This window comes from Caloenas nicobarica, chromosome 2, assembly GCF_036013445.1.
Source record: "Caloenas nicobarica isolate bCalNic1 chromosome 2, bCalNic1.hap1, whole genome shotgun sequence".
Lineage (NCBI taxonomy): Eukaryota > Metazoa > Chordata > Aves > Columbiformes > Columbidae > Caloenas > Caloenas nicobarica.
This window is the reverse complement of record NC_088246.1, coordinates 43,120,403-43,144,736: the sequence shown is the minus strand read 5'-3', so window position 1 is coordinate 43,144,736 and position 24,334 is coordinate 43,120,403. Positions and strand designations below refer to the sequence as shown.

General features: G+C 40.0%; 1 protein-coding gene across 8 annotated transcripts in view; it reads right to left on the bottom strand.

The window, feature by feature from the left end:
• The window catches only part of RBMS3 (RNA binding motif single stranded interacting protein 3), a 713,822-nt gene that overhangs the window by 647,618 nt on the left and 41,870 nt on the right, over nt 1-24,334 (bottom strand). Inside the window, exon 1 of one of the 8 annotated variants that reach the window (XM_065627656.1) lies at nt 11,624-11,649. The exons of the other annotated variants lie outside the window; for them this stretch is intronic. The gene's annotated coding sequence lies outside the window, so the exon portion shown is untranslated. Of the gene's footprint in view, nt 1-11,623; nt 11,650-24,334 lie in introns of those variants that run through there. 8 annotated transcript variants of the gene reach the window in all.

Here is a 24,334-nt window from a genome sequence, read left to right as displayed (position 1 = left end):
AAATGGATCAGTGAGTTAAGAAAAATTGCTTCTTTGCTCTGTCACTTGAGGAGGGTAAAGCCTGCAACAGCTTGCGTTTTAAGTAAACCAGACTCTTTCTACTTGCAACAGTGGAACTGTTGATTTACACAGCTTCATGGCTAAGTATTTGCTCAGAAAAAGAGAGCCCTAGTCCCCAAACCAGCCTTTTCCTATTAATTTCACTTTGCTTGCTCAATGTGTAATGCAGACATTTGAAATCCTTCCATCTTGTTTGCAACTTGAATCACGTCTCTATTTTTAGAGGACTTGGAGCTACACTATGCCTTTACCAAATGGAAAATGTAATCATGTCTGTGTTATGTATAACAAAGTGTGTACTTGCCCTGAGCCAGATGAACTGCATCAACGGGATTTTGGACAGAGTCAGATTTTGGGGATAGTAACAATCCCAGGAACTAGCCCTGCCAGCAACTTTGCTTTCCTAACTCGCATGAGCTGGAAGTTTGTGACAGTTCCCCGGAGAACAGTGCTGAGGCAGCACAGCAAGAAGACCGTGTCTCAAGAATGCACGAAACCAAATTACTCAATTTGTCTGTATAGCGGATCGGGATCTGGTCTATTCAATGGGCAGGGACACAGTCAACTTGGAAAAAAACCCCACATTTCTTTAGGAAAAGCATGTATGTTGTAACTGACTCTCAGCTTAACTAGCGCTGGCAGAGATTCAAGAGGGTGAAACACTGCTCCCAAACTCCACAGGGTCTGATCTATGCCACGGGGCTGCATTTGCACACAATGAATTTCCCTCCCAGAGGGTCACATTTACTACTTCTGCCCTGCTCCGGAGGCAATTCCTATCTACCTTCCAAGCTCTGCATTTAACAGGAATGAGAACAGGGAAGCTGTCAGAGAAACCGAAGAAACATATGGCAGTTTAGTGCACAGGGAAAGGAGAGGTGTGACTGGGAGCGTGCTGCTGCTCCTGGAGCCCCTCAAAAGACCTATATACATGCAGCAGGTAACAGGAGACCTAAGTTGTTTGTTTGTATGCTAGTTTTCAAAGTTTCTTAAGCTAACACTTACTAGATCTATTATTCAAAGCATTCTAGATTTAAAAAAACACACCAGCCATTCTTTTAAATACTTAAAACATTTAAATATATAGCTGCCTTTACTGATGATAATAAAGAAGCAGAATGCAAAAATAACTGCATGCATCTAATCTGGTTTTCCTCTCACAGCAGTTTTATACTGGTGTAACTTCATTGATCGCTAAGAAATTGCTACAGATTCAATGGAAGAGAATCCTGAGAGGGAACCAGCCAGCAAACATTACTGCATTAAGTCTGGTACATGATATTTTAAAATGCCATAGTAAATGCCCACAGAAGCCAAAAAAATCCATTGCAAAAGGAATTCTGAATCATCCACATGTAGGACAATTGTTCCTCAGTAGACTGGTCTTCCCTCAGTGGAGGAACTGTCAGCATAAAATTATAGATCTCTGAAAATCATTAAATCTCCATGTTTACTGGAAATGCATTAGTGAGAAAACACCATTCTATTTCTCCAAATGTCTTTTGAATATAATAGCGCTTTTTTTTCTGAAAATGAAATTCCCAAATCTGCTAAGGAATTACCACAAAATGTCACATTTCTGTAATTAATAATTCAATCCTTTTCCCTACCCAAACCCATAAAGAAATCAAAAATACAATTAAAATGTTGTTTGCTTGGCAATATGTATTCTACTTCACAGCAGCAGTTGTCATAAAAATACTTTTGGTGTTAAGAAAGACACTCTGGGCTTGGTTTATAAACAAATTTTTGCTGGTACAATTGACATAAATCAGGCTAACTACATGATTTACATCAATTGCATTAGATCAAATTAACAGCTATAATTGAGCAAAACCATTCAGTTCTCCTAAATATGGCTAAACGAAGAAAAGCAATTCACTTCAGGCAATCTGTAAGCATTTCCTAGTTGTTTGAAAAGTTATGCTCCCACTTTTAGAAATGCTGCAAAAACATTTGGCATAACATCCCTCCACCATACGACAACTTTGCTCTGTATCAATTATAATCTTTCCTTAGCACTTTGCACTTCAGCAATTCCAATGCTCTGTAATGTAACTTTGCCCCTGCTTCCACGTGGGGGAATAAAGGAACAGAAGGAGTGCACTGAGCCACGGACCCAGCCTTTTTTCCACTTTCTAAATAAAAACCTGTGCCAACCAGCACAGCTGTGGCAGTAAAAAGGCAGAATAATTTGCACAGGTAAAGGATGATAACAAATGCTAGGGTCTGGGGATCCATCAAAAACATGAGTGTCAAAACCACCGTCTACAGAAAAGTAGAACCTTTTAGAAACAAAGCGATTTGCATCTTTCAGTGCTCTCTGGATTTGGATGAGTATCTGATGGTGTGACGTTGGCCCTCCACCCCCAAACATTAGTCTGTTCACAGACAGACACGTTGTAAAAGGCTGCCTGCAACTGAAAACCTCCTCTCTTTGGAGACCACATCGATCCACTTTGGAAGTTCCTGGCATCATTTTATTGGATCTCACAAAGCGTCATCACTAGGCAACCACTTCTTGGTGGGCTCCAACTTATTGCTTAAGACAAGTTTTTCTGTGCTATATCCATCGTCTACCACTCCTTCCCTCAGGGTGTTGAAATCTGTCAACATTTCTTAAGAAAGAGGCAAACAGTTCTATTTCTACTTGACCTCGTGGCAAGATTGTATTGCTTTCCTTCACTGCCTTTAAATTCCTTCTCAGCATCCAACTGCCACAGTATCATATATAATTAGCCTGTGGCAACTTGGATTAGGAAGTTTCCTAAAAGAACTATGCATCTATTTCACCTGTTGAATTAAAAAAACGATACTTTGCAGAAAAGATTTTTACGAGGTAAAATTTTCCTGTACGGAGGAATTTTCTCCATGTAGGGGAAATTACACCAGGTAGGAATCTTGCTGAATCTACTGTTTGTAATTTTTTTAAAAGTATAATTAATGCATCTGCTCAGGGCATGTGTCGACTTCGTGTTTGGACACAAAAGAGTTTTCCATATTTCAAAAAAAGGATTCTTTTGGAAAAGTCTTCCACTCCTGTTGAATGATGCAGTTTTACCCGCTGTCAGTGAAGGCAGATAGAAAATGTTGCCTAAGGATAAACATCTCTCTCTCTGTGTATGCATGTATGTATGTAATAAAATTAATCCTTGAATGACTCCTTTGACGTCAATTTTGCATGATTGATGGCAAGACAACAAAGGAAAAAGTAATTATTTGTTTGTAATTCAGAAACATGAGAAACCTGATTGTAATAAACTTATTGCCTTATGCTGAACATGCCTGTATTCCCATTTTGAAAAGCGTGTGCTTTTGCAGCCTCAGCATTTACCACAAGGAGCATATAAACCTCGCAGAGGAAATCCCCGAGACTGGAACACAAACAGCAAAACCTGACATCCCATACCAGTTCAGTGGAAAGCTTGTGCCAGTTGAGTGGGAAGTTAAAGCCCTGTGTGGTCCACGCTAAGGTATTAGTCTTGCAAATTTTGAGGTGCCTATTAAAATTATTTAAAACAGCTATCAGGAGGTGTCTTTGTGAAAAGATGCCACATAATAATAAATCAATGCCAGCAAAGAGGTACTGCTACCAGTTTTGCACTATTCCCAGTACATCTTGTCCATGGCCTGTGCAAAGTATTTATAATTTGTGTAGCAATTCCACATAGAAGCTCCAATAAATGGTCTGGACTCCACTGTACCAGGCATTAAATGGATACAGCTGAAAGATTAATTCTTTCCTACAGAATTTGATGAAGGGATCCAAAGCAGAAGATTGACCAAAGGGAGGAAGAAGCATTTTAGGAATCCATCTAAACCCAAAAATGTATTCTTCAAAATGTAAATTGTCATTCTTTCATTCACTTTACTCTGTTTTGAATGCTTAAGTTTCTACGGTCCAAAAATCATCAGATACCTCTTTTTATCTTGCAAAGCTCGTAAGGAGTTTGATAGACCTAATTATGCTCTCCCACCTTCACAAATTCAGGGTATAATTAGTTAAACTCTTGGTTTAGGCAAGTCTGAAACTTATACAGAGCAACATCACTTATATCAAGAGATATTCAGTAGGAAACAGAGGTGACGTGGACAGGAATAATTCTAAACAAGAACATTTTGCAACTCCATCAAAACATTAGGAAGCTAGAAACCATAACAAATGAAGCATGATAGACTGTTTTACAACACTAATTCATTGGTAGAAGGAATTAATCGAAAAAAAATAGTTGTGGTTGTAAAGCAATCATGGTATTATATTATCAGTATACGAGGCTAACAGTTATGGTTAACCATTACACCAGAGGAAATAGTTCCAATGGCAGAATACTTAAAATCTGCATTCAAACGTGCTCTGGTCGAGATACATCTTATCAGTAAGTCTCAGTCGAACAATCTCATCTGAATCAGCTAAGGCTGAGCTGCTGATACCTAATGCTTACAAAAGACTGATAAATTTTAAACTAGCAAAATAAAGGTCAGGTTTAGGAAGTTTTCATACTAGTAATAGAGTGATCTTTCCTTTCTTTTTGCCTTCTTTGAACAGTATCTCAATGAAAGATCTATTAGTTTAAGAAAACAGTGTTAGTAAACATAAACCAGACTCAGGTCCTAAGTGGATAAAAAAATAGCAAAAACTAGAGCAGTCAGGAGGCAGGACTGTCGGAAGCAATTAAGAAATAAACCCCTATCACTCCTTGGAGCTCTGGGTCAATACAGAAGACCGTGTATCTAGGCCACCAGATCTGCAAGTTTGTGTTTGTTAGAGAAGTGAGAAACCTCTCGTGCACGCTGATAACAACTCTGGCTGTCCCTTCTTGCTTATGGAGAGAGATGGCCTCAGGCAAAGCAAGAATCTTGCAATGAAAAATCCCAGAGTCCATCAGACTTTGTGGGTAAGGCCCGGAGGGTGCCAGGCAGTGTATGAGGACACACAAGGTGGATCACTTCTGCCCCAGGAGGCTTAATGTGAAATGTATCACCAGCTTTTGATTAGCAGCAATTGGAGATGGTTTATTATTTTAGTCAGAAAAAGCCTGAAAAATCCTATCTTGCTGTGTGTTTTATCTTCTATTGCAGAAAACTAAAACAGCATCAGCAAATAATCCTTGTACCAATTCAATTTGGAAATCACAAGTTCAGCAAAAATGAAGAGACACAACAAATTACTGAAGTTACCAGGTTTGAAAAGACCTTTATAGGTAGACAAGGTGAACTAGAGGTGTAAATAAGTTTTTAAAATTGAATGAGTTTTCTAAGAAAGCTTTAAAACAGACAACTTACAAGGCGAGCATAAACCAAAGATTTAGAATGTCATGTAACCATGGGAATTCAAACTGAGGAACGAGGCTGCTCACCTCTGGGACAAATCTTCCAGCTCCCCAGGGAAAATGCTAGAGAATAAGAAACCGAGAACTGTCCCAGCAGTAAGTGGAGCCTGGCCACACAGAAACCCCTCCGGCAGCCATGCCCATGAAGACATCAGAAGGCACTGAAAGTCTGCTCCCATAGATCAACAGGGATGCAAATTCACATGAGGACCAGGACACACATATAAGCTTCCTAAAACATGCCAAGCGCCCCAAGTGGGAAGCAGAAATGCGTAAGAAAGGTTCTACATTATCTCCACAACAAGAATTCTGGTGTGATGAGAACGACAAAGGCCATGTGTTGCCTTGATCCATAGACTCACGTGAAACAGGCCAACACCACAGATCCATCACTTCTCCTTTTCCCATTCATGTAGAAATAGTCCCAAAACACAAGCTATTTTGGTGATACCAGTGAAGGTGACAGAGCTCACAAGCTTTTGGCTCGAGATCAAGCTATTGAAAAACTTCTCAGACCTTCACAGCTCCTTGCAAGACTGCCCTAAGTACCTCTCCTGCAAAGAGTGAGTCACCAAAGAGCTGCCTAAAGAACTCGGGTTTTGCAGTTTGTGAGCCTTCCCTTTTCTCCCCACTCATCTGTGCTGGCAGGTTGATTTTCTCCTCAATCTGGACTGAAAAAAAAAAAAAAGACATCAATTTATTTTTTAAATACTAACAAACCCCAATGGGAGAATCAGGCAAGAAGAAAATTGCAGGCTTTTCAGTCTCCTATTGTAGGGAAGTATGCTGGAAAGACATTCATAAAATGAAATGAATGTAAAGAGTACATCCAAGAGTGCAGATTAGTGAGGAACGCATGTGCTAGGATTTGCATAATTCCAGCTGGTTGGTGGAACATTTCATATTAACAATAATGCTAAAAATAACGTATTTTGAATATACTTGAATAGACTATGCTTAAGCACTGCTGTTTTCTTCACAGTTGATGGGTGCTCTCCAAGAATCAAAGGCAAATGCAGGGCAGGAGAATTCATCCTCAAGTGAGGTGGTTGCAGACAGCATCGCAAACAGCTACAGCTATTGCAGTGAAAAATGCCAACATATATAACCAAACAAGACAAAATTCCTCCACATACCCATCAATAATCCTTTAGTGCCTACAAGAATCCGGACATAAAGTTCTTGGTCAAGTGAAATTCCGATCAGTTTGATAGTGGGTCTAAATTAAGCATTGCAAGGCTGAGAGACTCCTGAAACTACACTGTCTTAAAAACTCACGTGGTTTCAAGGGTCCTTACTTCAGTGCCTCTCAGCTTTGAACCGATAAAAAGATATTCTATCTTTTACGCTTTTAGTTTGCTCTCTGTCTAAGGCTTCTCTACCTCTAGCCCATAATTTTATTTTGTGTCTTTTGATTTGGTGTTTTTCTTAAAGCCCAGCTCCTTCAATGATATGTTTATGTAAGGATTTCATTTTTTGCTTCAAAATAAAAACCCAGATGCCCTTAGCCTTTGCTATTGAAAAGAGGAGTTTTGAAAATATCACTAAGCTGAAGATAAAAGATCAAAAACCAGAAGGCAAATAAAAAGAATGCACATTTTGTTTTAAAGCCCTGTATTTTTTTCAGCCAAGATCATGACGTTTTTTGAAGTATAACATGATTTATAAAGGTTGGAACTGGAGAAAAAAAATAAAGTGCCTTTTCCTGCAAGCACGAAGATACCTGTTTTAGTGTACATACCTGTATTGCCAGCAAGTTAATAGAGCTATTCACATATATACATGCAAAAATGCATGAATATTCACAATACGTGACAAACATCAGCGGAAATAGCACTTTTTGCTGACTCGGGTTGGACAGAAATTTTTATTCATTTTTATTTCTATGTATTAAAAGTGAATAGCAGCCCTGAGGATGTAACCATGGCTCCTACAGACCATCCAAAACCTCTTATAGGTCAGAAGCGTTGTGTGTAAACATGCAGTATGAAGAAAAAAAATAGAACATCCACCAAGCTCTGGAGGTACCAGGTGCCTCAGCCAATAAATAAAATGGAGGCAGCGGCCTATGAATGGAAAATACCAATTACATGAGGCTAAAGTTTGGGTAATAAGGTGACAAAAAGAGGAAATTCTCAAACTGGAAATCTCCTGACAGACTATGCTAGCAGCCTCCATTAAACTCAGAAATACCCAGCTTGTAACTCTGACTAACGAATGAATGGTTAGATATATGATTGACTCATTCATACCTCAGCTTTAATTTTTCAGTATGTCAGTAGTTTGATTTTCAGTCCCAGAGCACCTACAGCTCCACTGAAGTAGCAGGAGATGTGAGAATTCAGCCTCTTTGAAAATTCAGCTAAAGGCACTTGGAGTTAGGAACAAAACGCAGACTCAGTTGCACACCTATTACTGTATGATCATTACGACTACTCACAAATTAGGTCCACAGTCGCACACACAGTCTTAGTCACATGGGGGAGAGTTTCAGAGACACATCGTGGGATGATAGGAATCCAGCTCCCCATAAAAGCACATACCTTTGAAAAGCTCACCCTGGGCTTTGAACAGCTTTTTACAATGGCTCTCTTCTAGAATTTGGTGGTAATAGAAATAGTTCCTTATATATTACTGCATAATAACTCAAGATTATTGAAAAAATGCTTAGTTTTTCGCAAGAGGAGGGAAACTTGGCACATTGCTCCTAGGAAATGTATGTTGCAGCAAGAGGAGCAATGCAGGACAGAGTGCAACAGTGAAAAAGAAATCTAACTGCTACACTGCTAGACGAGGGACATTTTAGCCCCCTAGTTAATCCCTTGTTTGTTTACAGTGAATTCATGCCAGAGGGGGCAAAAAAATAAACTACCTTCCAGTCAAGCTCATTCACAAAATTAACACAATTTTGAACCATCCCTTGTATGCTTTGTTCCCTTATAGTCTAAAATTAACATAAGCTAGTTCATTGGGTTTTCATATTCTTCAACGTTTGCATTTTTATGTTATACCCAACAGTTAACCATAGGGCACATAACTGGGGGCTCGGGAAGGGAAGTAAACACCTTGATTAACCTCATTCAAGGGTCTCAGTCTCACTCAGGACTCAGAGTATAATCATGCAGTTAGCTTTTAAAATCACCCAAAGGTATTTAAAATATTAGTTGAATCTGTTGAGTCTTGATGACATCACTCTATACCATAAGGGTATGGCAAGGAAATGTATGAATGATAGCATTAATAAATAATCATTATAAACTACAACCATGCCTTAATATGCTCTTTTGATCTTTCCTGTGTAAAATGCATTTAGGCAACAGGTAAAACAAAGTTCCTTGGAGTATATCATCTTCTGAAATGTTAGGAAGGAATGGAAGAACACTGATCCATAGGGTAAAGCTGTGATTTCACATGCAGTCTTAGTCTTGGTGAAGTCAACAGGAATTTTGCTGCTGTTGGGGGATTTTACCCTATCCAGATACTGTTACCTACATTTTTTTCTGAAGACAATAAATAACGTGCAGCTAAGCAGCTGGTTCTGCAACAGGAGGATGAGAACAAGACAAGAAGCCTTACAGCCCATGTAGGATAACAAAGTAAAACACCCAGAGCCTGGGCAGTATCTTTGCAGGAGTCACGTTCATCACGTGTCCCAGAAACCTGCAGTATCAGCCCACACTTCCAGCTTCATGAATCTCTTTATTCCCCTGTTCCTCAGCTAAGGACAACTCTGGCCTCTTGCTAGGGGAATTATTGTTAAGGATAGGTGGGTTATTCAAATAATTTTCAAGATGATTTACGGTAAGCCTGATCTCTACGAGAAAATTATGAAACTGGGAGCTGGACATCTGAATATTCTCCCAGTGGATGAATGCGTAATGCCATGGTAGGTTTTGGTAATGAAAAAAATATGATAGATTCTTGACCATAAGCCCTATAAAGCTTGATTTACCATCTCATCCCATTTTTAAAAGAAACCAAGAAGGTGAGCAGAGCATAATTTTGATGGGCAACTTCCATCCAGGAAACTTAAACAGGTAGTTTGACATGCTGGAGACCAGATTTTCAATTTGAAAACAGAATATAACCTTAGCTAAGGATATGTTGGAACACTATCAAAATATTATCTGTCCACAGAAAATCTGCAAAGAGGGGGGAAGAAACATTTTGGGAATTACGACTAATCGATTACCCGTGATCTAAGAAAAAAGAAAAACAAACAAACAAAACCACAACAAAAACCCAAACAAACACACAGAACAAAAAAAAAAAAAGTGAAGACCTCATTTGAAGAGTACATGATATTTGGAATAGTTTCACAGGCAACTGATGATGTTATGTATTAACCAGTCTTCAAAACATTAGCTTTTCCTCTCTGTTCCTTTTATTTTGCCAGAGTCTGATTTCAACCTGAAACTTTTCAGCAAAGTATTTTTTTCTTCTGCTTAGTTACGGGAATAGTCAGGAGTTCTGTATTTTATGAGTTGGATGCAAAGGACAGATGCTTATACATGCTAAAGTACAGTTCATTTTCTCATAGTGCTTACAGCAAGACAGGAGAGAAGATAGCATTTTGCAGGCTTTTTTACAAAGAAGAATACCAGGGGAAGAGTTGCAGTTATGCATTACAGTTCAGTCACTAAAGCTGGATTGAATCCATATAATTTGCTTACATCTTTGCAAGGTTTTCAAGGCATATCAGCTGCAATGCATTATTCGCAATGTCAAATATTCTAGACAGGCCAGAAATAAATCTGTCTGTGAGCTATGACTAAGAAACCATCCATCAGCAACACAAAAGTAATCTCTGCTGTATTCTAGTCCAAAGTCCAATTGAGAGGTCTAACATATTGGCCGAGATCATTGCTTCTGAGGTTGGCTTTTTGCCATTTTCTCAGTCATCCCAGAAAGAAACAAGAAATTAGGCAGCGTGTTAGCTTGCCAAACCAGTGACATCAAAAAAACTTTTAGCGCTGATTGGATTATTGTGTTTTCAGGGAAGGTGATAAATAAAAAGAAAAAAACTTCTACATTACATATGTAATGGAAAGACTTTTTAGACACTCTCCATTATCTGAGGCATATCAGCTACTTTTTCCCCAGGTTCTTCCTCTCTCATAAATCCTCTCCAAATTGCTGATATGCATCAAAATCTGAAGACCAGAAAGCCCTTATGAATTTATTATCTTATCTTCCTCTCAGGTTAAGGGGTGAGTTTGGTGGCAGACACTGGAAAAGCATGATACACGTAAAAACCTTCAAATGGTGTCCTATGAGATTTGATGATCCATCATGCATCATGATCATAGGTAAGCACGCTATGGACACATGCTAACGATTCTATTCTATGATACACTGCAGACCTTCGTCTTAGTTGTGGAAAATGGGTGGCTTGCAGACAGCAACTGTTGACCAGAGGCCCTTGGTACCCAAACCGTCTCAGAGCGGCTCCTTGTGGTGACATGTTCTGCAGTGTCAGTGCAGATATCCCAGCATCTGCTAAACTGGAGGGAAGGAAAGCAACAAGCCGCAGACCTACTTCTTTTCTCACAACATGACGTAGCAGACCTTTAAAACGGGTCTAACCCAACAGAAAGGGGGGCATAGAAAAATAATTTAATTTGATACATTGCCTTTGTGCCTGTATGACACAATGCAGAACAATTGCTTTAAATGGAACTTCATGTCACTGTAATCTAACAGAGAGTTTAAAAGCCCAAAAGCATTTATTGCTTTATCCGTAGGTCTCCTGCACATAGATTCCTGTCAGAAACAGCTAGTTTTGAATGGGGGAAAGGGCAAGTTATTCTAAATATTGCTAATTTCTGTTTGTCCAGCATACTTCAAGTTCCCTCCTCCTCCCCAAATCGTGCCTTTCTCAACACTCTGGACAAACAGAACATCCACTACTGTCATCTTAATTTCTGTCGACACCAAACTTCAATCCAGGCCTAAATCTGCTACCACTGAAGTGGATAAGAACGTTGCTCTAACAGGACTAGCACTGGTCACTGCTGCCAACATAGCCTTATAGCAAAGGTCTGCCTGCCCTTACTCCACCTCAGGTTAAACCCCAGTCCCTCCAAACCCTTGCCTTAGTGACAATCACCAAGGAGAAAGGAAAGCGTAAACTCCGAGTATTTCCTTCGTCTTGTTTTGGTTTCGTTTGGGGTTTTTTGACAAAAGTAAAAAGCCAGCCCATGAACTTCCCTCTAGAACAGGGTGTACTCAACTCATATGCTTCGGTCTTGACAGCAAGCAGCCCGTGTTGCCAGGCTTCACTGCTATCTGGCAGCTCCAACCACGCAAACTTCTCCAGCAGTTCTTGGATGCTGCAATCCCATAACTCCCTGAAAAAAAAAAAAATCAGAATCCATTCCCTCTCCAGTATTTCGGACACCCCTTGTCCTGAAGGTTTTTCTATGCAGTGTACACCACGTAACGATGGTCAGTTGACACTATTACTGGTATGTTTGACTACAACTCCACTCAGACCACATTGCAGGAAAGCACTATGTTTGGGACAGGATTTATCCCACCTAATTTACTTAATTTCAGAGTAAGGGCATGTAGCCTAAGCTAGCCAGCTAATTTCCATTATAATCAATCAGGACATAGGCAGCTGAAGATTAATTTGATTCCAATACAGGCTTCTAAATTAAGTGCAATGAATTTACCTCCTGACTGTAGAGGGAACCCAGAGAATTAGGTTGGGCTAGTTGCTTCCCGTTTTAGATCTGGTTAAGCATCGCTTACATGATCTGAGCTCCCCACAATAGTTTCAGATCCCAGCGGGAATTTGATTGGTGTATATATTCCAAGTATCTTCTTAGTGGCTCTCTGTTTACCCAAAACACTGTATGTTCGGTAACTTCAGGCCAACCTATAAGAAGTCCAGCTGAGGTGTCCAAATGTCTTAATCTCTTCCTCTTAGGAACAGGAAAAATATGGCTTATAAGATAATATAGCAGAGTCCATCTTTTCATATGACAATCAGCAATACTTTGGTTTATGTTCAGTTTCAGAAATGGGCAGAAGTGTGGCCTGTATTTTTCAATGTGTGATATTTTTCAGTCTGATTTTGCATCAGGCTTTCAAATCTGGATGTAATATTTAATTTTTCAGCCAGCTGAGCATATAAATAATACTATAATTGGTTCTGGCATTCGACAGAAGAAATGGAGTCTCAGGTATCTGTGAATTCTATTACAAAAAAACATTTTAGTTACATTTTTTTAAACATATTAAAAATTAATATGCAAGAAACTATAGTGGCAGGCTAAATCTTCCAAAGAAGAAAACAAATTAATGATTCAGTGGGTGAAACTCTGGAATGCTGACAACTGCAAGCTAGACTTCTGTAATGTACTGGTAGCATGGTTAACAGCCTGCAACCAAAATGTCTCATAATCTTTATGTGAACCATCAATTTATGCCTTTAAACTTACACTGCTATTACCCCATTAGATATTTCTTTTTTTCCTTGGCAAAGCTTACTTTATTTTCTTGAGCAAATTCTACACTAATACAAAATGTTGGCCTCGGGTTGTTTGAAGAAACAGGTGTATGTAGAAAAGAAATGAACGTCAAACTTAGTCGGCCTTCACACAGAGTAAAACAGATTTATCTTACATGCTGGAAGGGTGAAGTATCAGGAAGAGTAATTAAGAATAAAATACAGTAAAAAGCCATGTGTCCCTTTATCTTACACTCTCTTTAACCCACTGCTTTTCCTTCAACCTCCTTCCAGTCAGATTTTCTTGTAGGTAACTTACATATTAAGTGTTTTCATGCTCCATGTAAAAATAGAGCCAGGTCATAATAATTTCTAGCAGGGTAATTGCTGAGACACAGGTGGTGTGAAAAAATGGATAAACGAAGACTTCCTTCAGACCCTTGTAAATGGAGAAAGAGAAACCAGACGTTGCATTTTTTCCCCTCTGCTACTTTATTATCATACCCTCTGACTTAGGAAGTTCCCAAATCTAGGAAAGTATAAGGACAAGGTATCAAATGAAGCTCACCGTGACATCTGCTACTTCCCAGGGCTGGAGACGGGCATGGGCAACCTGGCCTTTCACTCTGACCTGTCTCTGGCCATTCTTACATCTACTTATGCCCACCTGATGAAACAGACCCATCAGCCTACAAAACCAGGCAGCCCTGAGGCCATCCCTGGCATTAGGCACGCTCAAAACCAGTCGAAAGTCATTTTTTTTCTCCCTGCAGAAACCTATGCCAAGATCTTGTCTTTTTGAAATCTCTACTATAACATTTCATGGCCATTCCAAAAGACACCGGTGCTTACAGAATGTAGTTATAAAATACTATCCCATAAACTCTGAAAACTATTTAGGGACTATAAAATCGTTACAGCAACTCCCTTTTGTATTACTCACAAAAAATAAAGGGGAAGAAGACTAATAGAAATTCAAAGTTCTTCCAGGAAGGATAGCAAATATGTATTTATTTGATGGTAATTAACTCCATCTCCTTATTACCTTCAGATCTTTTAAGGTGTCACTCTAAGTGATAATTACTGAAAAGTTAATTTTAGCCATTTTAAATGGCTGAAAACTTACTTCTGAGTAAGAAAGGTAAATCGCTTTTCTCAAAACAAGATATTCAAAAATTCTTACAGTAAGTATATCCTGGCAGAAATAACTGCATTTAAGACCTAGACATTCTACTTTGTTTTTATGTCTATAGTGTTACATCCTATTCCCTCAAAAGCCAATGGAAATTTTGACATCCATTTCAATGGTGGCAGAATTTCACTCACCGAGTTCAATGACATTTATTAGATTTTCATGTTAAATGCAGTGGAAAATCCTGTTCAGATTTCCTGCTAATCCAGACTCAGAGTTTCTTCATGGCTAAAGCAAGAGAGTTGGTAACCTCAGATCTTTTCTAAACTGTACAGAAATGACCCAATTTCCCACATTCTTTTGAATACTAAATCTTTGAAGCCTGTGATGTAGGGAGGAACTGCTATGTTGCACTTTGAGTTTCACTCAGTATTCTGACTGCAGTCTTTGTAAGTCTGCAAGGATTTACATTCATTGTCTCTCCAGAGTCACTTGCAAAATGATTTCTAAAAATTTTCTCTTTCAACTGCTATTAGACACTGTCTAATACAGGAACAAGGAATTCCTGGCCCAAGGGCTAGATACAATCTGCAACTTAATTTCAGGCGGACTGCAGCCAAATGAGTTCACATGTGAGTGTATTTATTATTGGATGGAAAACAAAAGCGCTTATTAACATATGACTTGCCAAATGCCTCTGAGGGACCTGGCTGGTCCTTCTCCGGGAAAGGCACTCTGCTCCAGGGCTAATAAACTCCAACTCAACATTACAGCTACCCGCCAAGCAAGACAGAAATACAATATTGCAGAATATTAGACAATACATAAATGCAGTACTCCAATGTGATTGTCAAGCGGGTTTGCTGCGCTGGTGCAAAGGGCACCACTAGCAGACAGAGAAGTTACTCAGTACTGGCAGCTTCACTTTAGCTAATGACAAAGATGGGGAGAGAGGAGGAAAAAGGGAAGAAATTACTCTACCTTGAGTTTCAGAGTCCAGAGAAGATTTGGGGGCTGCCAGGAAAACAAACAAAAATATCCTTTTGCTTTCAAACTGAGCATTTGATACAAAAACTGAGGAGAAGACAAAATGAATATGAGTCCACAATGTCATTTCTACAAAGTTCCTTTTCAAGCGGAACTGTACTTTGATATCAAACAACATTAAAACCAAATACAGAGATTAAGACGGGGGAGAAAAAATGCTCAGAACTGTAGGATGTCGCTCACATCCTGCTGCTCCTTGATCTGAACCACCTCCTATCCATCTAGATTATTCCTCTTTCCTGCTATCTGTCACTGAGAAATGACTACTCATGCAGTAAGAGCCACTGTCATGACACAGCTGTACTGGACATTTTAAACCTCCTTGGGATGGGAAGTGAGAGGAAGAAAGAAAGGGAGGAAGGAGGGGAGGGAGGGAAGAAGGAAGAGGTGAAGAGAAGAGGTGGAGAGGCAAACAAGGCAGAGGAAAATGTAACGGGTTTACATCGTCACCCTTCATAAATCTTGATCAAGTCTTCAACAAGACCTAGAAAAATCACAATTTCACTCCAGGACAGGGATGTTCATTACCCAAGTTCAAACTGTATGAAAGATTACTGTGGGAAAATCATTCACAATTGATTTATAGCTAAATTGAAGTGGAAGTGCCATGGCCAATCCGCTGCCTTCAAAATATCTTCCAATCTTGCACTCACACTAAAAGCTTTGCACAAAGCTGCTTCTGTCATTTGAGTACCCAAACACAACACATTAGCCCAGCATATCCCATTAATCATTCCAGCTACCTAGAAATGAAAGACGCAATAAAATGGAGAAAGGGAGAAAATGAATAATTTAGTAATTGATCTCTATCTGGAAAAATACACCGTTCTAAAATAAACACTTCTCTCTTTACAAGCCTGAGAGGGTCCTTAACAATATTTGTATTTAAAAATCTAATCAATTTATTCATGTTTCTTTAAGAAAAAAAAACAAAACAAAACAACACACCATTCTGTCAGAGGGAAGACTCAGGCTTTGGAATTCTCGTTTGTCTTATTTTAAAATAATAACTAATTTCTTGAGAGCTCTTCAGAGCAAGCTAAACAAAGGGAAGGCTATGTATGACAGATCTTTTCTGAGATCAGCTGTTCAACATCTCCATATATTTCAAATCAGTACAAAGGGCACATGGATGTTTAGATTAATACCCATGTTCCAAGAAGTGCAAAAATATCTAAGGCCATGCATTAGCTTCTATGCTCTCCAGCAAGTTTATCATCAACAGACACATTACTTTAGAGCTGCCTCAAGCCTCTAGGAAAATTTAACTCATGCACTGCCATGGCACAGGGAATGTGTGGATCCACACCAGCAGCAGAATATTTGGGCAAGGGAAAGGAAGGGGAAAACGATGACTCTGCTTCAAGGAACAATCTCTCAAAGCAGCAGCCATCCTTCTGACACTCTGAAGGCAACGAGGACCCACTGGGGAAAAAGCCATCTGTGTGCAACCCTGAAAGAAGGAGGTCATGGAAGCCACCGGAAAAAAACAAAAATCCATGTTAATTCTTACTTGCATCCTACTGAGCAATCCTCTATTGTGTTTCTTACTTGCATCTTACTGAGCAATCCTCTATTGTGTTTCTCTGTAAATTCATGTGTGCACACAAACACCCATCCACACACACATTTGTTTCATATAGACCTGAGTAAGTGGCTTCGGGCCAGCTAATCAAGCAATTAAATGCAGTTTTTTTCCAAAGCACACAAAGTAGAATCTTGAGACATATTAGAAAAGATATTTTAAAGTTGCCCTGTAGCTGAATGACACTATAACAGCAAAAGCACTAGACATCTCTATCAAAGGCTTTTTTTTGTAAATGAGCACAGTACACTGAATTATTAACTCCCCTTACGAAATGCAAATAGGATTTCAGAAGAGGGATGAATCAGGAAGAATTCAAGTAACAGTTTGAAAACTGGAGCATAAAGTAACTAAGTAACAATCCCTCTGAAGAGGCACATTTGTCAGGAGTTAGGGTTTTGTAGGGCTGCAGCTGTCACCTATCCTTTCCCCCCTCTTAAAATCTTAACTTTAAAGCTGAGTTTACGACAAGAAGCCTGAAGTATTACTATCACCTCCCCAATTAGTCACAATTGGTATTTTTCTGAACAACTGTGAAGTTTCGTCCTGCGTCCCTGTGGGCCTACACTATAGGATGAGAAGAGTAAGTTCCTGACTTCTCATCTCCAACACAATCACCGTCCTCTGTATTTTTATCATTTCTCTGTCTTCTTAGGTTAAATTTTTGGTCCCTTTTCTAGCAGGAGGTTTCCAAGGCTCTTGAATGTTCTTGTCCTCCTTTTTCCAATCTCCCTTTTTCAGTCACGTCCTTTTTGAGCTTGGGAGGCCAAAACTGCACACTGTGTTCTAGCTGAGACCACAGGCACAGCTTTATACAAAAGGCTGTGTAACATCCTCCCGGTTACTTGATTTTTTAACAGTCTTGAATGACACGCAACTTAATATCACAGTTGGTTTTTAATTGTGGTTGTAATTTGAGCAAGTGTCCCCACTGATGTCTCACACTCAACTCTTCTGGATCCAGCAGAATTGACTGTTCAACTCAGTCTTACTTTCTTTTATTCACCACTGATCTTTACCCAGCCCTGTTCTGCCCACTTGGTGGAAAACCTTAAAATTCTCTGAAGGTATTCATAACTCTTACTGCTCCCAAACAGGCTAAGTATTTCCAGTACAGATTGTGCAACTTTATGACTCCAGCCCCCTCTCAATGCCAGCAATAAATGGATTAACAACAGGAATCTGAGTTAATTTGCAGGTGTCCAAAGCCCAAATCTGGTCCCTTTCTACCCCAGCAGATTAGCGTAACCCTCTACTTTTCCTCTCCTCCCCAGCTTTCAGCCCTAACAGTATTTTTTGCCTTTCACTCCACAACACTGGAGTTGCTGTAATCTTTTGTCCAGAGCTTTGTCAAAGAACTGTCACTCACAGTATTTTGTTTCCAGTTACTCAAGACTTCTCCAACACGTTCTCACTGAAACATCAGCTCTCGTTAATCTCTCTGGTACTTTACTATTGTTTTTAAATGAGGATTTCAAGTTGGTTGCCAAGTCCAGATGTAAAGTGTTACTTAAATATATCACTCAAATAACTAACTACGCCTGTGACTAACTCACAGCTGAAGCTCTGTTTTCAGCAGAATTTTTAGAAGAGACGCAAGCCTCAGATCACTGCTAAATCCAGCCACAAATCAAAGTCCTCCGGCATATGGGACCAATTGGTCTAGCAGAGGTTCGCTGCTGGAGCACTCTGCAGTGTGTGCTCGTGTCACAGCCGTTTACCAAACCATTTTTCTCACAGGGCTTTGCTATCTCCAGTGTTGCCTGGCTCTCCTTGACGGACCTACTGTGCACCCATGCAGATTCACTGGTGTTGCTGTATTACCTCCAGGAATCAGAATGTTGCCCAGAAACCAAACTTCTGGGAACCAGAAAAAAGTGCCCTGCTATTCTAGGAGACCTTCAAGGGCTCCTCTTGCTGCAAAGCTCTCCAGAATTTGAATTCTCTTCTTCAAGGAAAGCAATGGCCAGGTCCAGATGCCATGCAGGAATTCAAGATTTTGATATGGGATGAGAAACGGCAGTCCAGGAAGGATGAGAAAAATGAGCAGGACACAGTGTCTTCCATGATCTCTGCTGCGCCAAGGGGGCAGCTCTGTCAAGGAGTTTTATTTCATCCTTCTACTCTGTGGAAAGGTCACCTGGATGCTGTGTCCCTTTGAGGATGAAGGCTAGGAAAAAACTAACCAGAAGAATTCCACTGACTCAGCCAGCATTTGGGAAGAAGGAAAGAGAGGAAGAAAGAAAACCTGGCGTGTATGAAATGGTCCAACTTCACTTCCATCATCTTGGAGGGAGAGTAAGGGACTACTGAAACCATACGAGAGGCCAATGACAGCAAGGTTATTGTAACTGATAGCCATCATAAAGAAATGCAATAAAATTACAAGGAAACACTGGTGTTATTACACTTTAGAAATTAATTCCAACACTGAAAAAATCACAGGCATAGACATACTCTGAAATCTGTCAGACAGCCCTCACAATGACAGCATTTCTTCCTCGGGGTTCAGTCCTCCCTTGACTGAAATCAGAGTCTGCTTTCTTTCCAGTTTCAGCAGCCACAGGACTAGGACCTTGGCGGCTTTGTCCCATGGGAGCATTCGCACATGGTCAGTGGGAGGAACTGCAGCTGCTCTCCCCTGGATCCTTGTCCCACACCTTGTTCGTTCAGGAGTTTGCAATGTTATTGAACGTCTCATTATTAGAAACAAATACCACCACACTGATTGAAACGCAGCTCAAACATAAGCTTTTCTTGCTTATTTACGCCAAAGTATCCAGCACACAGAGCAAAAGGACAGGACCCACAACAAACCCTATGTGTGTGCTTCCTCTTCGCCACCACGGACGCATTTCACCATGTCACTCACCCCAGAGTCACCGTCTCTGGATTGGGAATGTCGTGCTTCTCCCAACATGCTCCCTTTTTGGCTGTCATCAGTTCAGCATGACGGGTGCTATGTAACCCTCCTTCTTCCTTACGCCAGCATCTTTAAGGCTTTAATATTCTGTTTGATCTGTTTGAGGCTGTGGGAGGAGTGAGCAATTTTCTGTCTGGCTTGTTAGCTAGACAGGGAATATTCCCCAATAAATATATCCTGTAGCATTTCCTTTAGATCTCTTCTCCATGCTGTTGTTCTGCCTTTTTTTTTTTTAATACTTTTTTGTGTAACATTGAGCATTCAGGCAAGTGGATATAATGCAAATTATCTGAAAGCCAACATTATTTTTAACATTACTGCACATAACACCCTCATTCTCCCCACCAGGCTTTTACTCTATAAAAATATACAAGAGTAAACAGACAGTCCATAAAAAGAAACATCCAGGCATCCAGTGTTAAAACTGAACAGCTAAGAACTCAGCAGCAGCAAATATAACCTCACCTCCTTGTGAATAATGCCTTGCTATTTAGTCTGGTTACAAGATGACGCACCATACTGCAAATACTAGGCTGGGGTATGAGATTTTCTCTACAATCTTCAATACAAGTCTAGAAGATTATGTATGTGGAGGTCAAACAGCCAATTTTAAGGACTGAAAGAAAGCAAATATGTTTGAAAATTAAGAGTGTTATAAAAAAAAATTATACAAATCAGAATGAAAATGCTGAAGCATAGGCAGTGTAATGGGGAAAAAAATGGCATATACTTCAAAAGGGAGGATGTCACTGCACTTGAAAGGAAAGAAAAAAAGTAATTATTTTAGCTGAACAGCTTTGCCCAACTTTCTGCCCAGACCTTGTGAGCAGAGAAGGTTCACAGCAGTTGTCTTTGCAGTTTCTTTGGAGGTGCTGATAAAGGGGTAACTGTGTAACTTAAAATAGAGACATATAGTACTCGAGTCTCCTGCTCACTGCAGATGAGGCATATCCTTGGTTAACAGTGTGGGCTTCATTTTTGTGGAGACTTAGAACATTCTCAGAACACTTGGCCAGAAGTCCCAACAACCCTGCCACCAGGCTGAGAAGTGAAGAGGCACCCATCTGCTTGTTTTGTGTGGTCTCATGAAGAAAATCTTTAGAAGAATTTTACAGGGAAGCTTTTAGAGAAAATAAAAATATTTATTTTTTTCCTCTACTGAGGATTTCTGTGTTCACACTGACATTTCACTGAGCAGTTACTTGGCATGTTGTACACCATATTTCAGTTACAACAACAGTGGATAAAGTTCCCTTTTTCTCCAGAAGATGACAATAGGTTATATTTTTCATAGAAAGTTACATTTTTTCAAAATTTTTTTAAAGGCTCAAATGAGGGGGGATATGTTTGAAAGGAAGGATCTATGGTGAAAGTGACACTGAGTCTGGAAGTACAAAACTTGTTTCTACGGTACATTAAATATCCTACCATGCTGAAACAGACACAGACAATAACATTTATATGTGCAAAGGATCCACAGTCATAGGTCTGCCACCTCCTCTAGAATTTGCTTCAGCAGCAGATTTCGTAGTCATCGCCAGGCACCTGTAAGACAAAAGAAGAAGGAACAAGCATTAGCAGAGAGATATTTCTCCCACCCACAGCTTGTTGCTCAACATGATTTGCAAGAATCTTTAAGATTTATTAAGGAGGACTAATTCACCTTCCTGTGCACCATTCTGTGATCAGCGGATGAAGGAGATCTGATTTATCTGTGATCTAGGTGTGCAGCAGGGACAGCAGGACTATCCATGAAGATACCCAGTAGCACCCAATTTATAAAAGACTGAGGAAATGAAGCAGCATCACACCTGTCACCCACATTCAGCCAGGCCGCCCTCCATTCGGTGCGCAAAGTGGGTGTACCCACTTCGTACCCGCCTGTGCAGAGGTACCGAGAGGATGTAGCATTATGTTTTGGGATTATGTTACTCATGTTGTTAATGGCACGCTGGGGAAAGGTAAGACAGAGAGCATGCATTTGTAATACACTACCTAGCTCACCAAAAGGAGTAGTAAAACCTTTAAACAGACAAAACAGCAAAAACAATTAAGGAAACTCCTCCAGTTCAGAGCTACCTGGGGTGAGCACATGAACTGGCATACAAGCTGCCTGGAGGCCCTGGAGAGCAGTTGCTGAATTAGCAAGGATTGGGACGACTAATTGGTGACTGTTTATCAAATAATACACTGGCAATTCCACTGTACTCTAAGGGGGAGGGAAGAATAAAGCTCTTTCAGGTGCCACCACTGTGAACTTAGCATATTTCTGAGGTACGTAAGACATATTCTTCAACTCTTTTAAGTGTCCATATGCAGACTAGACAGAGGCTGGCAGGAGGCACATTTGTAAGTGCATTTATTTCAAGTGCCTCTGCTAGTTCAAAGCACTCAAACATAAACAGTTGTCTGAAAAAACAAAATATATAGATGTGTTTTGGAGAGAAGGAGGGGAATTTATCACTTTTGAGGTGAGAGGAGGGGATGGCAAATATGGTGCTAATTAATATAAAACCTTCTCCTTCCTTGCTACCCCCTTGTTCCCAAACACACGAAATCAAGAGCCTACTCTGCTACACTCTCTCAATACGCTTAGCACGTACCTCCTTCTCCCTCACACTCTCTCTCTCTCCCCATAAAGGGGCATGAAATGAGAAATTTTAGCAAGGCTTCTTTATAGGAGGGATGCTTGGCTTCAAGCCCAGTATACAGATGTGGGAGGGAGTCTTCAAAGAGAGACTCCCTCAGCACTGCCCAAGAAAGAGGTACTTCTCACGGTTCGGAAGCGAGGATTTCTGGAACTCACCATCTCAAGCCCTACCAGTAGTACTTAGTCCCTCAGAGACAATAAATGCCCAAGGAGGTAAAAACATCTGCGTGATGCTGTCTTGAATTTTTCTGAGTTTGAACTTTAGGCAGAAGGTGACTGCATGTTGAGAGGGGTGGTTAAAACAAAACAACCAAACCAAACAAAAAACAACCAAAACCAAACCCCCAAAAAACTTGTGGCATCCTTGGATTTGGTATTCTTACATACCATGTCCAGTCATATGTATTAGTTTATACTAAGGATTGTTTGTTGTCTTTAGCTTTAGATAGTTTATTTCTTTTCAGCAAGTCCTTGTAGACTCTTGTAATGGTTTATTGATATAGTTATACAAGCATAGACAGTTTACACTAGCAAAAAATGCTTTTGCAGATACAGTTTTACAAAACTTCCATGAGCAAATTAAGTTGTCCAAGACAAAAAAATCATTTGTTTGGGGTTTTTTTTTTCACCTGGCATAACTTCATATGTACTAGGGCTTTTGCTAGCATACCAATGATGACAAAAATATAATAAATCCCTTCCTGACACAGCTGTGCCAGCAAGACTAAAGCCTTCATCTCAATGAGATTGAACTACTTTGTATTTCAGCAACATTTATATTACAAGCATTTTCCCCTCATGGCACAGCGCATCCTCCCCAGTTGCCTGGCTTTGTCTTGCTTCCTGCGCATATTCTGGTAACTGTGGGGCTGCCAGGCAACCTTTACAGTAACAAGTATGCAACTATATGCTCACTAAGACCATTTAAAAGGTGCTTATTACATACAGTTTAAAAAAAATTCTCTCCACCTTGCAGACAGACTTTCCACAATTTTTGATGGGCTGTCAGCCCCAGCTTATAGCCAATCCTGACCCATATCTTGATATCGCAGCAATAAACACTGTCCCACATGGCTGCAATGTATGTTTGCTTTAGTTATGTCTTTCTCTCCTGTTTTGAAATGCACAACATAAATCAAATGCATCTAGTTTCCACAGCTATACTTCCACTTTGAACATTTCTGGACGTAAACAAAACAGCCAGCTCTTAACTGACTCTTTTTCTGTATTTAAGAAGGAACTTCTTACCATGCCCAATGAAATCCAGAACGTTTCAGTGCGGATGCCTGAAAGAAGAGAAAAGAGTCTTTAAAAGACAGTCTTCTGCTCAATGAAAGTCTAACTCTGAAAAAAACTATTGCCAGTGTAATTCTATAGGTTGAGTTAAATAAATAAATACTTATCTGATTAATTGTTGCCTGGAATCCATTTGTGCTTGTATCTCTTGAGTTAGAGGCCATATTAAAAAAAGTGCACGGGAGATTTGAAATCTGAGGACAACCTAAAGCTTGATTCTAAGAAGGCTCAATGCACCAGTACCGTCCCATGGCGTGGGTGAGACAGGTTTAGTCATCAGGTGTGACAGAGAGCAGTCTGTTGCAATCCAACATTACATGGAGAGCCAACTAGAAAGCAACGTATTTAGCACATACACTGCACACATTACAATACCCTCAAAGAAAAGAAAATCAGGTGTTTCGATCCGCAGGTTTATTCAGGTCAGCTGCATTTCAGTCTCTCTGAAAAGCTACAGCAAGTGCCTGGATACAAAGACATTCACACTTTGGAGATTATCGCCAGACGTCAACATCACTGTTATTCACATGTGGGTGACATACTAACACACGATGTATAGCTATTAAGACAAAAAGACCCTCCAAAAGTATTAAAATATCTTTGCAAATTAGGACTTCACCCAGTATACATCTTCGTTCATCTCAGCCTCTTTTTTTTTTTAATTCTTCTTCCTCTCTCTTCTGCAAGGATACCCACTGAAATCCTTCCTCCCACAAAAAAGCTAAAATTGATTTTTAAGGGTAGGAGCTTCTTTTGTCATATGTTTAAACCACACCCTGGCACAAGGTGGGTCTAATTACACAGGAACAGCCAGACAGGATTGGCTGAGAGACTGAGGAAGTCAAATGTCCTCTC